Raw genomic sequence first — 16,152 nt, 5'->3', positions numbered from 1 at the left:
CTGGCTATTTCACCAGTTCCTGGCGATGCCACTAGGTGGAGGGCCTTGAGATTTGAGTTACTATATCAAACAAACTGCACTATTTACAGCTACTGGCTCATAACATATACGTTTCTGGAACTAGGAGAAGCCAAGATAAATTTACTGGATTCTCAAATTTATATTGAATCTTCTAGGCACCGGCTTTAGTGAATCAAACATTCTGCTGTTTTTCTTGGCTGAGGAAGGCCCTTGAAGCAGATTTTTGCTACTGAAGCGAATACTTCTTTAAGAAAATCTTATGAATCACTGGACCTGCCATTGTAAAATGTGTCCTGCTTTGTGGGATTTTCACTCAAGGGTTTCCTGCCTACTTTGGAAACTGATTGTAACTGGCCACGTGGGCAGGCAAGGCAAACTGGTTAGAAAGCCTACCTTAGTATTGAGATTTAATTCCAGCTGTTTTAGAACTTTGAAGTAACTCCACGGAGGCCGGTATCCCATCACCAAGTCACCTTTTATTTTGTCCCTGCACATTACATGGACTCTGACCAGCTGGCTTAGAGCCAGTGCTTAGACTGTGGAAAATCCTTAATAATTCTATTATATCTGTCAGCCAGGACTCCCTGATTGGCCTAAGGTTAACAGCCCCAACCAGGAAACTCATACCTGGCTAACCTCAAGCCGTCAACTTCTCCCACCGCCCGCACATGCACAAACTCATCCCCATATCAATTTATGCATTGTACCCGCCCCCATGATCCCCATAATTCTCATGTCAACAATGGTTGCTTCCCACCACCATGTCCACACGCAGTCCTGTGCCACCTGCACAGCCATTCACCCAGTTACCACCATAAACACACCTCAAGAGCCACATGGAGTTGATACAAACATATCTTTAACAATCTGATAAATGTCTCAATCATGTACAGCAGAGAGTGAAAACTTCATCATAAAATCTATAAAGCTTTCAAATCTCCTGAAGTGACTAATGTCTTATAAATAAAACAAACTCCAATGCAGCCTGTATATTAAATATATCTATTCCCATAATAACTTTCAGAAACTCTCAATCAAAACCATGAATTTCAAACTTCCTGTTGACAATTGTCACTATTCAAATTTGACCGAACATCCTTAATGTCATAATAGTAGCTATTGGGGAAATATCAACAAAGCACTCTATTGAAACTGCATGATCAGACGTTAATTTTTTTTAATAGCATAAATCAGATAGCCTATCAATCAAAGTCATCCGGTCCAGAGTATTTTCAATTCTCACTGACTCATTCAGTCTTCTTTGATGTTAAAGAGTGGTGCTTTAAAAAAAAAACTGAAGATCTGTGCTAACTTTGAAAATATAGGGGGTGATGGATTCTCAGGGGAATGTAACACGAACAGCCAAGTTTCTGGTATTGAGACTGGCTCTAATGCAACGATGAGTACGTCGGGTTCCAAGAGATCAATTGCATTAGGGGTTTCTCTAGTCCGAGGTACAGACAGACGTGGCCAGCAGCGATAAATCAGAATGGTGTGTTGCTTCCCTAGTGCCAGGATCAAGGATGTCTCAGAGGGTGCAGAATGTTCTCAAAGGGGAAAGGGGCCAGCAGGAGGTCATTGCCCACATTGGAACCAATGACATAGGAAGGGAAAAGGTTGAGATTCTGAAGGGATCTTCAGATTCTGAGATTCTGATTACAGAGAGTTAGGCAGGAATTTAAAAAGGAGGTCCTCGAGAGTAGTAATATCTGGAATACTCCTGGTGCTACGAACTAGTGAGGGCAGGAATAGGAGGATAGAGCAGATGAATGCATGGCTGAGGAGCTGGTGTATGGGAGTAGGATTCACATTTTTGGATCATTGGAATTTCTTGGGGTAGAAGTGACCTGTATAAAAAGGACAGATTGCACCTAAATTGGAAGGGGGCTAATATACTGGCAGGGAAATTTGCTAGGGAGGACTTAAACTAGTAAGGTGTGGGGATGGGACACACGGAGATAGTGAGGAAAGAAATCAATCTAAGACTGGTACAGTTGAGAACAGAAGAGAGTCAAACAGTCAGGGCAGGCAGGGACAAGGTAGGACTAATAAATTAAACTGCATTTATTTCAATGCAAGAGGCCTATCGGGGAAGGCAGATGAACTCAGGGCACGGTTAGGAACATGGAACTGGGATATCATAGCAATTACAGAAACATGGCTCTGGGATGGGCAGGAATGGCAGCTTAATTTTCCAGGATACAAATGCTACAGAAAAGATAGAAAGGGAGGCAAGAGAGGAGGGGGAGTGGTGTTTTTGATAAGGGATGGCATTACAGCTGTGCTGAGGGAGGATATTCCTGGAAATACATTGAGGGAAGTTATTTGGGTGGAACTGAGAAATAAGAAAGGGATGATCAACTTTTTGGGATTGTATTATAGATCCCCTAATAGTCAGAGGGAAATTGAGAAACAAACTTGTAGGGAGATCTCAGCTACCTGTCAGAATAATAGGGTGGTTATGGTAGGGGATTTTAACTTTCCAAATATAGACTGGGACTGCCATAGTGTTAAAGGTTTAGATGGAGAGGAATTTCTTAAGTGTGTATAAGAACATCTTCTGATTCAGTATGTGGATGTACCTACTAGAGAAGGTGCAAAACCTGACCTACTCTTGGGAAATAAGGCAGGGCAGGTGAGTGAGCTTAAAAGTATGTGTTGCTGGAAAAGCGCAGCAGGTCAGGCAGCAAAGGAACAGGAGAAGCGACATTTCGGGCATAAGCCCTTCTTCAGGAATGACAATTCCTGAAGAAGGGCTTATGCCCGAAACGTCGATTCTCCTGTTCCTTTGATGCTGCCTGACCTGCTGCGCTTTTCCAGCAACACATTTTTAAGCTCTGATCTCCAGCGTCTGGAGTCCTCACTTTCTCCCAGGTGACTGAGCTGTCAGTGGGGAAGCACTTTGGGGCCAGTGATCATAATTCTATTAGATTTAAAATAGTGATAGAAAAGGATTGACCAGATTTAAAAGTTAAAGTTCTAAATTGGAGAAAGGCTAATTTTGACGGTATTAGGCATGAGCTTTCAAAAGCTGATTGGGAGCAGATGTTTGCAGGTAAAGGCACGGCTGGAAAATGGGAAGCCTTCAGAAATTAGATAACAAGAATCCAGAGAAAGTATATTCCTATCAGGGTGAAAGAAAAGGCTGGTAGGTATTGGGAATGCTAGATGACTAAAGAAATTGAGGGTTTGGTTAAGAGAAAGAAGGAAGCATATATCAGGTATAAACAGGATAGATTGAGTGAATCCTTAGAAGAGTATAAAGACAGTAGGAGTATACTTAAGAGGGAAATCAGAATGGGAAAAAGGGGAAATGAGATTTCTTCATCAAATAGAGTTAAGGCGAATCCAAAGGGTTTTTATAAATACATCAAGGACAAAAGGGTAACTAGAGATAGAGCCCCTCAAAGATCAGCAAGGGGGCCTTCATGTGGAGCTGCAGGAAATGAGGGAGATACAAGACAAGTATTTTACGTCAGTGTTTACTGTGGAAAAGGACATGGAAGAAAGAGAATGTAGGGAAATAGATGGTGACATATTGAAAAATGTCAATACTAAAGAGGAGAAAGTGCTGGATGTCTTGAAACGCATAAAGGTGGATAAATCCCCAGGATTGATCAGATGTACCCTAGAACTCTGTGGGAAGCTGGAGAGTCATTGCTGGGCCTCTTGCTGAGATATTTGTATCATTGATAGTCACAGATGAGGTGCAGGAAGACTGGAGGTTGGCAAACGTGGTGCCACTGTTTAAGACTGGTAAGGACAAGCCAGGGAGCTACAGACTGGTGAGCCTGATGTTGGTGGTGGGCAAGTTGTTGGAGAGAATCCTGAGGAACAGGATGTACATGTATTTGGAAAGGCAAAGACTGGTTAGGGATAGTCAACATGGCTTTGTGCGTGGGAAATCATGACTCACAAACTTGATTGAGTTTTTTGAAGAAGTAACAGAGAGGATTGATGAGGCCAGAGTGGTAGATGTGATCTATATGGACTTCAGTAAGGCGTTCGACAAATTTCCCCATGGGACACTGGTTAGCAAGGTTAGATCTCATGGAATACAGGGAGAACCAGCCATTTGGAAACCGAACTGGCTCAAAGGTAGAATACAGAGGATGGTGGTGAAGGGTTATTTTTCAGACTGGAGGCCTGTAATCAGTGGAGTGCCACAAGGATCGGTGCTGGGTCCTCTACTTTTTGTCATTTATATAAATGATTTAGATGTGAGCATAAGAGGTGCAGTTAGTAAGTTTGCAGATGACACCAAAATTGGAGGTGTAGTGGACAGCAAAGAGGGTTACCTTAGATTACAACAGGATCTTGACCAGATGGGCCAATAGGCTGAGAATGGCAGATGGAGTTTAATTATGAGAGGCATGGATAGGATAAATAGGCAAAGTCTTTCCCCTGGGGTTGGAGAGTCCAGAACTAGAGGGCATAGGTTTAGGGTGAGAGGGGAAAGTAATAAAAGAGACCTAAGGGGCAAGCTTTTCATACAGAGAGAGGTACGGGTATGGAATGAGCTGCCAGAAGAAGTGGTGGAGGCTGGTGCAATTGAAACTTTTAAAAGGCAATTGAATGGATATATGAATAGGAAGGGTTTGGAGGGATATGGGCCAGGTGCTGGCAAGTGTGAATAATTGGGTTGGGATATCTGGTCGGCATGGACGGGTTGGACCGAAGGTTATGTTTCCATTCTGTTCATCTCTATGACTCATGATTCTTAAGTGCTGTTGCAGGATGGGTAAGGCCATGAACTCCATCAATATTTGAGCCATAGACACTGCAGGGTAAGGTTTTTGCAACATCCAAAATGGGGGCTGTTCAAACTCAACATTAAATTAAAATGGTTCTTCTGAGTTTGGGATTCCCTCCAGTATGAAGAATGCTACACTTGCTTTCCCTGTTTGCTGTTTTGAAGGTCACACAGTCATCTTCACAACTCTGCAAAGTATGCATTGGGGCCAGAGATTTTAACATAGTTGTACTGCAATATGAAAAACATCTTTAGTTTTTACATCAGTGACTGTCCTGCATTTCTCTTGACATGAAACAGCTGAAAAGTTCAAAAGCTTCGATTTACCATCATACAAACTTGAAAAATTGCAATTGAGAATTTAAAAGGCTGTAAAAACCAAAAATCTGCATACATGAAATAAAAATTAATGCCACATATTTAAAATATTATGAATCCCGTGGAGATTGATAAGATTTAAAAACAGATTTGAATTCCCTGACACCAATTTAAAGGAATTAGATACCATTATCTAAAGTTTGATGATGTTTATTCAACAACCTAAAACTATTATTGACTGAATATCATTTAGAGTATTGGTTTCCTATTAAGTAATTGAAGAAGAGCATTACTGAGCTTGAAACATTGACAATTAGAGGGCACTGGTGAAAAATGACTGAATAGGATTCTGGTAGAAGTTGGCACAGGGACCTTGACTTAGAAAGGGATCTTGGAGGACCCCGTGCTCACTATGAAGAGAAGCATCCAAGTGAGGACCTGGTGAGAAATGACTGACAAGTTTTCTGGAAGAAACTCGCACAGGAACCACAAATGAGATTATGGATCTCAGAGGACTCGGTGCTTAACAGAAGGAACAACATCCAATAGAGGGTGCTGGTGAGCAGTGATCAAGGAGGATTCTATGAGAAGTTGGTGCGGTCACTACTACTGCTAGCTTCAAGGAGCAGCCTCATCTTGGTTCATTACACAGGGAGTATCATGGGAGCTGCACTTCGTGACATCACAAGTTCAAAAGTGACATTTCAGACAGAAAGGTTCCTGATTGGTAAGTAGTGGTCAGGTGATTTTTTTCTCTTACCTTCAATTTCCACTAACCTTTATATACCTGTAAGATTTTAGAGTAATGAGGACAGTAGGACGGTACTGGGATTTAGAGTTATACCAAGACTATTGTTTACAGAATAATCTGTAAATCTGTACAGTATATTTTAGTGAGAATCTAACACTAGAGACTATCCAGTTAGCAGTAAATTAATCTAATATAAATTTTGAATGAATTACCCTGTTTTGCTACAGGGTAAAAAGTCTGTTGGCAGGATAGTATGCTTCTCCTGTGGAAAGTGGGAAATCGGAGACAGTTATGTCCCCAACAAGTCCATTTGCAGGAAGTGTGTCCAATTGCAGCTCCTAACAGACCACACAGATTGATTGGATGGACCATTGGACACACTGAGGAGCAGGCAGGAGGGGAAAAGTGTCATATGTAGGAGGTTTAGAGATGTGGACATAGCCAAGGTTCAAGCAGATAGATGGGTGTCCACTGGAAGGGGCCAGCAGACAGTGTAGGAATCCCCCTGTGGCTCTAACAACTATACAGTAACAAGTATAACAAAATACGATTTGGAGGAATTACCCATCAGGAGATGGTGACAGCAGCATCCAGAGCAGTGGCACCACAGCCTGCTCTATATACAGCGGGGAGAGCCAAAAGTGCAGTAGGGTAATAGTAATAGAGGACTGTAGGCAATTCTGCTTTGTAAAATGGACTCCAAATTTGTGTGTTGCCTCCCCCTTGTGCCAGAGTCAAGAATGCCTCTGAGCGGTTTGGGACAATCTCAAAAGAGAGGATAAGCAACCAGGGGTTGTGGTGTACATCAATGCAATTGCCTAATGGTTATTATCGCTGAACTGTTAATCCAGAGACCAAGGTAATATTCTAGGGACCCAGGTTCAAATCCTGCTACAGCAGATTATGAAATTTGAACTCAGTATAAAAAATCTGGAATTAAGAATCTAATGATGAGCATGAATCCATTGTCGGAAAAGTTCATCTGGTTTCCTTCAGGGAAGGAAACTACCATCCTCACCTGGTCTAGCCTGCATGTGACTCCAGGACCAGGGCAATGTGTTTGAGTCGTAGCTCAATTAGGGGTGGGGAACAAATGTTGGCCTAGCTGGTGATGCCTTCAGCTTGTGAATGGATAAAAAATATTAGTTCTAAAGACATAAACAGGAAAAGTGATGAGTTCAGGAAGTTAGATAGTAAATTGAAAAGCAAGACTTTTAGGGTTATAATCCCAGGATTAATCCCTGTGCCACATGCCAGTGAAACTAGCAATACGAAGATAGTATAGTTAAATATGTTGGTAAAGAGCTGGTGTAGGAAGGAGGGCTTCCAGGGCAGTTGGGACCTATGTAAGAAGGATGAGTTGCACTTAGCTTAGTGGGGCACCAATATCATGGCAGGGCAGTTTAATGCTCCTTGGATGCTGCCTGAACTATTGTGCCCTTCCAGCACCACTAATCCAGAATCTGGTTTCCAGCATCTGTAGTCATTGTTTTTACCTAGTTGATTTTAACCCTACTGCAAATCCTCTTGCAAGGATGCCTGTCTTGAAGAAGTTTTCTTCCTCTCTCTACAAAAATCTCAGGGAGTCCCTCTCCCACTGCAACTCCCAGGTCATTTCCTCTGCCCTGAAGCTCTTCAACCATGTCCTGAAACAAACTCGCTACCACAGCCACATTTGCTTCCTCAGTGCCTGCCTCCATAACCAACTCATCCCACACGGACTCCAAACCAGCTTTAAACCAGCAGAGTTCGGACCCGAACAGGACAAACATTACAGACTGCAGATTCAAAAACACCAGCAACAGTTCTCCTTTAAGATCCTCTCCTCCACGCTCGAACCAAGAGCCAGCACCTAACATCTCTACAGTTAGCCCTGCCTCAGCTGAGGGCCACACTCTCTCAGAATTGCAAAGTACTACATCCTCAGGAGAATTTATACTCTCAACAAACTGTATTTCAACTCCATCTCAAACATCAAAAACTGTAAGTACAACAAACTTTTATCTACCCACCTCCATAACCAGCGCTCCTCAAACATTCCAAAAGATTCCCCTGGCCTCTGGAACTGCTTGGACGCCATTAGCCATGCGGCTGGTGAAGCTGCCACCCCCACGCTGATTGATGATGTCACTTCCACTCCCATCATGGCCACTCCCTCAACCACTTCCACCTCTCACAATTCCTCATGCATCACACGTGACATCACTTCCGCCCCTCACATCATCGCTGATGTCACAAGCTCAGTGACTTCCGCCACCCCTACTGCCATGTCTGCCACTACTTCCGCCCCCACCGCCACTCACCTGCATTCTGCTGGCATGTCCCCCACAGATCCCACTGTCACCATTCCTGGCCTCCAGAACCCTGAGGGGAACACCACCCCTGCTCATGACTCCACTCCCGTTCCCCCCACCATCACACCCACTCCAATTACTGGCTCCGCCCCCACTCCCAGCTCCACACCCACACCAGATCCCAGCTCCCAGCCCTGCCGAGTTTTCACCATCGCTCCAGACATTTCCCGCACTGAGAATGAACGATCATTCCTCAGCAAAGGACTCACCTTCATCCCCTCCGTCCACGCATCAATGAATTTAATATATGCCGTGAAGTCGAACACTTCTTCTGCCACCTCCGCCTCCGAGGACCCCTTCACCCACTTCCAACACACTGCATCCACCTTGACATCCCGCGCGGGCCTATTACCTGCCCTCGACTTCTTCATTTCCAACTGCCACCGGGACATTAACCACCTCAACCTGTCTACCACCCTTCCCACTCCAACCTCTCACCCTCACAACGCGCAGCCCTCCAATCCCTCTGCTCCAATCGCAACCTCACCATCAAGCCAGCAGATAAAGGGGGCGCAGTGGTAGTCTGGTGCACTGACCTCTACACCACTGAAGCCAAACACCAACTCGAGGACACATCTTCCTAACACCTCCTTGACCATGACCCCACCCCCCATCACCAAACCATCATCTCCCAGACCATACAGAACCTCACCACCTTAGGAGATCTCCCACCCACAGCTTCCAACCTCATAGTCCGGGAATCCCTCACTGCCTGATTCTGCCTCCTTCCCAAGATCCACAAGCCTGATCACCCTGGCCGACCCATTGTCTCAGCATGCACCTGCTCCACTGAACTCATCTCTACCTACCTCGACACTGTCCTATACCACCCTGGTCCAGGAACTCCCCACATACGTTCGAGACACCACCCACGCCCTCCACCTCTTCCAAGACTTCCGTTCCCCGGCCCCCAACGCCTCACCTTCACTATGGATATCCAATCCCTCTACACCTCCATCCGCCATGACCAGGGCCTCCAAGCACTCCATATTTTCCTCTCCCAACGTCCCCAACAGTACCCTTCCACCGACACTCTCATTTGTTTGGCCGAACTGGTCCTCATCCTTAACAATTTCTCCTTCGAATCCTCTCACTTCCTCCAGACCAAAGAGGTAGCCATGGGCACACATACGGGCCCCAGCTATGCCTGTCTCTTTGATGGCTACGTAAAACAGTCGATCTTCCGTATTTACACCGGCACCACTCCCGACCTCTTCCTCCGCTACATTGATGACTGCATTGGCGCCACCTCGTGCTCCCGCAAGGAGGTTGAGCGATTCATTAACTTCACCAACACATTCCACCCTGACCTTAAATTTACCTGGACCATCTCTGACACCTCCCTCCCCTTCCTGGACCTCTCCATCTCCATTAATGATGACCAACTTGACACTGACATTTTTTACAAACCCACCGACTCACACAGCTATCTGGATTACACCTCTTCCCACCCTACCTCTTGCAAAAATGCCATCCCATATTCCCAATTCTTCCGCCTCCGCCGTATCTGCTCCCAGGCGGACCAGTTCCACCACAGAACACACCAGATGGCCTTCTTCTTTAGAGACCGCAATTTCCCTTCCCGTTTGGTTAAAGATGCCCTCCAACACATCTCGTCCACATCCCGCAGCTCTGCCCTCAGACCCCACCCCTCCAACCGTAACAAGGATAGAACGCCCCTGGTGCTCACCTTCCACCCTACCTACCTTCGCATAAACCAAATCATCTGCCGACATTTCCGCCAGCTCCAGAAAGACCCCACCACCAGGGATATATTTCCCTCCCCACCCCTTTTCTCTTGCTGCAAAGACCGTTCCCTCCGTGATTACCTGGTCAGGTCCACACCCCCTACAACCCACCCTCCCATCCTGGCACCTTCCCCTGCCACTGCAGGAACTGCAAAACCTGCGCCCACACCTCCTCCCTCACCTCCAATCAAGGCCTTAAAGGAGCCTTCTGCATTCATCAAAGTTTTACCTGCACATCCACTAATATCATTTATTGCATCCTTTGCTCCCGATGCGGTCTCCTCTACATTGGGGAGACTGGACGCCTCCTAGCAGAGTGCTTTAGGGAACATCTCCAGGAGACCTGCATCAATCAATCACACTGCCCTGTGGCCCAACATTTCAACTCCCCCTCCCACTCTGCTGAGGGCATGGAGGTCCTGGGCCTCCTTCACTGCCGCTCCCTCACCACCAGACGCCTGGAGGAAGAACGCCTCATCTTCCGCTTCGGAACACTTCAACCCCAGGGCATCAATGTGGACTTCAACAGTTTCCTCATTTCCCCTTCCCCCACCTCACCCTAGTTCCAAACTTCCAGCTCAGCGCTGTCCCCATGACTTGTACTACCTGCCTATCTTCTTTTCCACCTATCCACTCCCCCCCATCCCTCACCCCCGACCTATCACCTTCATCCCCTCCCCGACTCACCTATTGTACTCTATGCTACATTCTCCCCACCCTCACCCTCCTCTAGCTTATCTCTCCACCCTTCAGGCTCTCTGCCTTTATTACCGATGAAGGGCTTTTGCCCGAAACGTCGATTTTACTGCTCCTCGGATGTTGCCTGAACTGCTGTGCTCTTCCAGCACCACTAATCCAGAGTTTGCTGGTGTCACTCAGGAAGCTTTAAACTAGTGTAGTGGGTGTGGGAACTGAGGAAAATAACCAGGAGGAGTTAGAACCTCAGGTCAGCAAGGCTAAGAGAAAGAACTGACTCAGAGAGGTTACTGAACATGGGGGGCTGGTGGTCTGGTACATTATTTTAATGTGAGAATTATGACAGATAGGGTTAGCCGGATGAACTTAGAGCTTGGGTGAGTACATATAACTATGATGTAGCTATTACAGAGACATCATTGAAAAAGGGCAAGACTGGCAGCTTAAAATTCCAATATTTAGATGTTTCAGGTGTGATCGAGAGGGATGTAAAACAGGTTGGGATTTGTGTTATTGATAAGGAAGAATATCACAGCTGTATTAAAGGAGGACAAATGGATAGAGCTCAGGAATATGAAGGGTGCAGTCACTTTGATGGGATTGTACTACAGGCCTACCAACAGCCGGCAGGTGATAGAAGAACAGATATGTGATTAGATTAGTTTTCTTACAGTGTGGAAACAGGTCCTTCAGCCCAACAACTCCACACCAAACCTCCAAAGAGTAACCCACCCAGACCCCTACATTTACCCCTTCACCTAACACTACAGGCAATTTAGCCTGGCCAATTCACCTAATCTGCATATCTTTGGACTATGGGAGGAAACCCACACAGACACGGGGAGAATGTGCAAACTCCACACAGACAGTTGCCCAAGGCGGGAATTGAACTCAGGTCTCTGGCGCTGTGAGGCAGCAGTGCTAACCACCGTGCTGCCCATAAAACATTGCAATACATTGGCCAGGAATCGAACCTGGGCCTCCTGCGTGGCAAGCAAGAATTCTACCACTGAGCCACCAATGGAATGTGGACAGATTATGGGAAAATATGTAAACAACATTGTTGTTGTGGTGGACGGTTTTACCTTCCCGATATTGACTGGGACTCACTGAGGCCAGTAAAGGCAGTCTGTTTGGACTTTCGCAAAGTCTTTGACAAAGTTCCTCATGGCAGGCTAATACAGAAGGTGAAGTCCTCTAGAATCTGCAATGAACTTATAAGATAGATACAAAACTGGCTTGCACCGCTTACTGGCCAGTAGTGGTGGAAGGGTATTTTTTTGACTGGAGTTCTGTGACCACTGGTGTTCAGCAGGGATGATTGCTGGGGCCAATGTTGTTTGCCACATATATAAATGATTTGGAGGAGATGTGGTGGTCTAATCAATATGTTTGCAGATGACAGAGCGATTGAGGAAGCTGCAGATAGTAAGCAGGATTGGTAGAGGATATCGTAAAACCAAGATAAGCTGAAGACTATGGTGAGTTTAATCTGGACAAGTGCGAGATGATGCATTCTGGAAGATAATGCAGGAGGAAAGTGTACAATAAATGGCAAAACACTTAGACCATTAACATACAAGAGGGATCTAAGCACATGGGTCCACACTTCCATGAATGTGGCAACACAAGTGGATAAGGTGGTCAAGAAGTTGTATGGTATGCTTGCCTGAAACAGTCAGGACATAGAGTATAAAAATTAGCAAGTCATGTTGCTGCTGTATAAAAATTTAGTTAGGCCACAATAGGAATGTTGCATAGAGTTCTGGTTGCACAATACTAGAAGGATGCGGAGGCTTTGGAGAAGAAATTTAAGAGGTTTACCAGGATGTTGCCAGGTTTGGAGGGTATTAACTATGAAGAAGAGATTGGACAAACTTGGCTTGTTTTCACTTGAAGGTCGGATACTGGGGGCATCCTGATAGAAGTTTACAAATTTATGAGAGGCATGGACAGAATGGATAGTCAGATGTTTTTCCCAGTATAGAAATATCAATGATATGGGGACATGGGTTTAAGGTTAAAGGAGGAAAGTTTAAGGGAAATCAAGGGGATCAATGGAGTAGTGGTAATGTCCCTGGACTAGGAATCCAGCGATTCAAGACAATGTTCTGGGGACATGGGTTCAAATCTCACCATGGCAGCTAGTGGAATGTGAAAGCCAGTTGGCTCAGGCTTGGAGGGCCAAAGGGTCTGTTCCTGGTCTGTAAATTTTCTTTGTTCTTTGAAATGTGAGAGGCAGGTTTTTTACAGAGTCTGGTAAGTGCCTGGAATGCACTACCAGAGGAGATGGTAGAAGCAGATATAAATAGCAACATATAAAAGGCATCTTGGCAAACACGTGAATACACTGGGATTAGTGGGATATGGACCATGTCGAAATGTTTGGGTTAGAAAGGCATCATGTGTTGGCATAGGCTTGGTTGGCTGAAGGGCTTGTTCCTGTGTTGTACTGCTCTTTGTTCTTTGTTTCTCTTTCCAAACCTTCTCAGTTTTTCAGCACTTTTTGTTCATTACAGAAGAGATAACTCTTATTAATGTCTTACCACTTGCCAGTGGGCACATTGGAATAAATCATCAACTTGTTTGGCCACATTAGAAACACATTTTCCATTGGCTGACAAGTCCCTGGCATGGGACTGGAATCCTGAGTGTCTAGCCCAGAATTAGGAATGTTGCCACTACACCATAAGACTGCCAATTCCAGGAGATATGAATTGAATCTAAATCATGTGGGATAAGCAAATACTGTGAAATACAGATTAAGATCTAAAAGAGAAAGGAAGCAAATATAAAATAATTACTTCATTTTTTCACATCTTATTGTCTTCTGAGGGGGTGAAAGCAAAATACTATGAATTCTTGAAATCTGAAACAAGCACAGAGAAATGCAGCAGGTCGGGCAGCATCTGTGGAGAGAGAAACTTAGTTAACATATCAAATCCAGTATGACTCCGCTTCAGAACTGAGAACTGTTGAATTTTCATACGTACTTTTGACATAGGTAGAGGCCCAGTGCAAAATACAAAGTGATTGTTAATGGTGGAAAAAGAAAACAAGAGATGTAAAATGGCCGTAAATTAAGGTGTGGAAGGGATAGAATTGGTCTTCACTACTAAACGCAATGTAAACTAAACATTAAAAAAGACAAAGGTGTGGAGGTGGAGGGGAGTGTGAGAAAAATGGAGATCAAACAATACAGTCAGTCTCTGAATTTATTGAATTCAATATTGAGATCTTGAAGTTGTAGAGTGCCTTCACGGAAAATGAAATGGTAGAACTGTACAGAATAGACACTTCGGCCCACCATGTTTCACTGCAAGCCAGGCAGCACCAGGAGATGGAGAAGTCGACGTTTCTGGTGTAACCCTTCTTCAGGACTGGGAATAGGTGAAAGGGGAGCTACAGATAATGGGGGTGGGGTTGAGCAGGGTGGTGAGTTGGAGATAGTAGCAGGTACGACCTGCGTGGTCGATGGGAGGAATGAACTCAGTTGGTGGCTAGAAGGAAGGGTTGATGAGAGGAATGAAGAGAGGGGGAGGGGCTGGGAAGACCATGTTTCACCATCAATTTCCATTTTTGTTACAGCCTGAAAGGTAGTTTATTGAAATAGCAAAAAAAACTGGTGGGGGAATGGTCAGAGCCATTCCTACAAACAGAGCAGACGTGTTCCACAGAGCTGTCACCCAGTCTGCATTTGTTCTCGCCATTGTAAAGGAGACTGCATTGTGAGTTGGCGAATACAGGAGGCCAGTTTGTGAAAACCACATGTAAAATGCTACTTCACCTGGAAGGTGTGTTTGGGGTCTTGAAAAATGAGGAGGAAAGAAGTGAATGGGCAAGTGTTACACCATCTATAATTGCATGGAAAGGTACCATGGGCAGTTAGGAAGAGTTAAGAGTGATTAAGTAGTAGACCAGGATATCACAGAAGGAATAGTCCCTGTGGAATTTTAATTTTGGAGTGAAGGAGAAAGTGTGTTTGATGGTTGTAGAAATGGTGGTGGATGATCCTTTGAATGCAGGGACTAGTGAATGGAAAGTGAGGACAAAGGAACCCTATCATTGTTCTGTGAAGAAGGGGGAAAGATGAGGGCAGAAGTATGGGAATTGGGTCAGATATGGCTTAACGCTCTGCCAAACAAAACTGACGGGGATGTCCTTGGTTGAGGAAAATTGAGATCAAGTTGGATGTAGCCTGGTGGAAAGTGGCATCATCTAAACAGAAACTGGGAGGATGGACTGGAAATCTTGCAGTAAGCACAGTGTAAGGTGATGTCGTGAAGGTAACTGCGAAATTTTTGTTGGAACAAAAACAGAAATTGCTGGAAAGTCTCTGCAGGTCTGGCAGCACCTGTGGAGAAAAATCTGAGTTAACATTTCTTTAGAAGAAGGGTCACTGGACTTAAAATGGTAACTCTGATTTCTCTCCATAGATGCTGCCAGACCTGCTGAGATTTTGAGCAATTTCACTTTTTTTTTCAGATTTACAGCATCCACAGTTCTTTTAGTTTTGCTTTGTGGAGTTGATGGTGGTAGAAATGGCGGAGGATGATCCTTTAAATCAGAGACTAGTGAATGGAAAGTGAGGAATTGATGGGCTTATTATGAAATGAAAACAGTGAAGTCAAAGAAGGGAAAGGAAGAGTCAGAGATGGACCAGGTGAAGGTGAGAGAAGGCTGGAAATTGCAAGCAAAACTGAAAACTGGGCAGCATGTGGCTCAGTCGTTAGCACTGCTGCCTCACAGCGCCTGGGACCTGGGTTCAGTTCCAGCATCAGGTTACTGTCTGTGCGGAGGTTGCACAGTCTCCTCATACCTGCATTGGTTTCTTCCAGGACCCCTGGTTTCCTCCCATTGACCAAAGATGTGCAGATTAGGTGGATTGGCCGTGCTAAATTGCCGATAGTGTCCAGGGATGTGCAGGCTAGGGTGGATTAGCCACCGGGAAAATTCAGTGTTACAGGGATTGTGTGGGTCTGGGTGGGATGCTGTTCGGAGAGTCAGTGTGGACTCGAACGGCTTGCTTCCACACTGGAGAGATTCTATGATTAATTTTTCCAATTCAAGATGAGAGAGCAGGAAGCAGGACAGAAGAAATCATCAATGTATCGAAGAAAGAGTTGTGGATGGGGGTCTGAATAGAACTGGAATAAGGAATGTTTTACAAATCCCATGAAGAGCCAGGTGAAATTCATGCAGATACCAGTAGCCACACCTTTGACTTGGAGAAAATGAGATGATAAAGAGAAAATTATGGAACCAACGTAAAACGTCAGAATAATCACAAATGTAAGTGGGGAGAAAATAGAATGAAGGTAGGAAGAAATAATTTTGGTGGGTAGGAACTGACTAAACTGCTGGGTCTGCCAGGACGATCCTGTTTGTGGATTTTAAGAAAATGGTCGAAGTAGGCTGTATTTGGATGGGGGGATCCATAAGGTGGGAAGCTGTGAAAGGCAGATCTCCGGTGAAGATAAGGTCAGATAGAGTCTGGAAATAACCATTTGA

General features: G+C 45.0%; 1 protein-coding gene and 1 non-coding gene across 8 annotated transcripts in view; one reads left to right on the top strand and one right to left on the bottom strand.

The window, feature by feature from the left end:
- The window catches only part of arhgef28a (Rho guanine nucleotide exchange factor (GEF) 28a), a 447,370-nt gene that overhangs the window by 353,514 nt on the left and 77,704 nt on the right, over positions 1 to 16,152 (top strand). The window lies entirely within an intron of this gene.
- On the bottom strand, positions 11,595 to 11,665 carry trnag-gcc (transfer RNA glycine (anticodon GCC)). The gene has a single exon. It is a non-coding gene; the product is annotated as a tRNA-Gly (tRNA).

The sequence above is a fragment of the Hemiscyllium ocellatum genome, chromosome 2 (assembly GCF_020745735.1).
Source record: "Hemiscyllium ocellatum isolate sHemOce1 chromosome 2, sHemOce1.pat.X.cur, whole genome shotgun sequence".
In the NCBI taxonomy this organism is placed as follows: Eukaryota; Metazoa; Chordata; class Chondrichthyes; order Orectolobiformes; family Hemiscylliidae; genus Hemiscyllium; species Hemiscyllium ocellatum.
The sequence above is the reverse complement of the archived record's forward strand: the minus strand, read 5'-3'. Positions and strand labels throughout refer to the sequence as shown.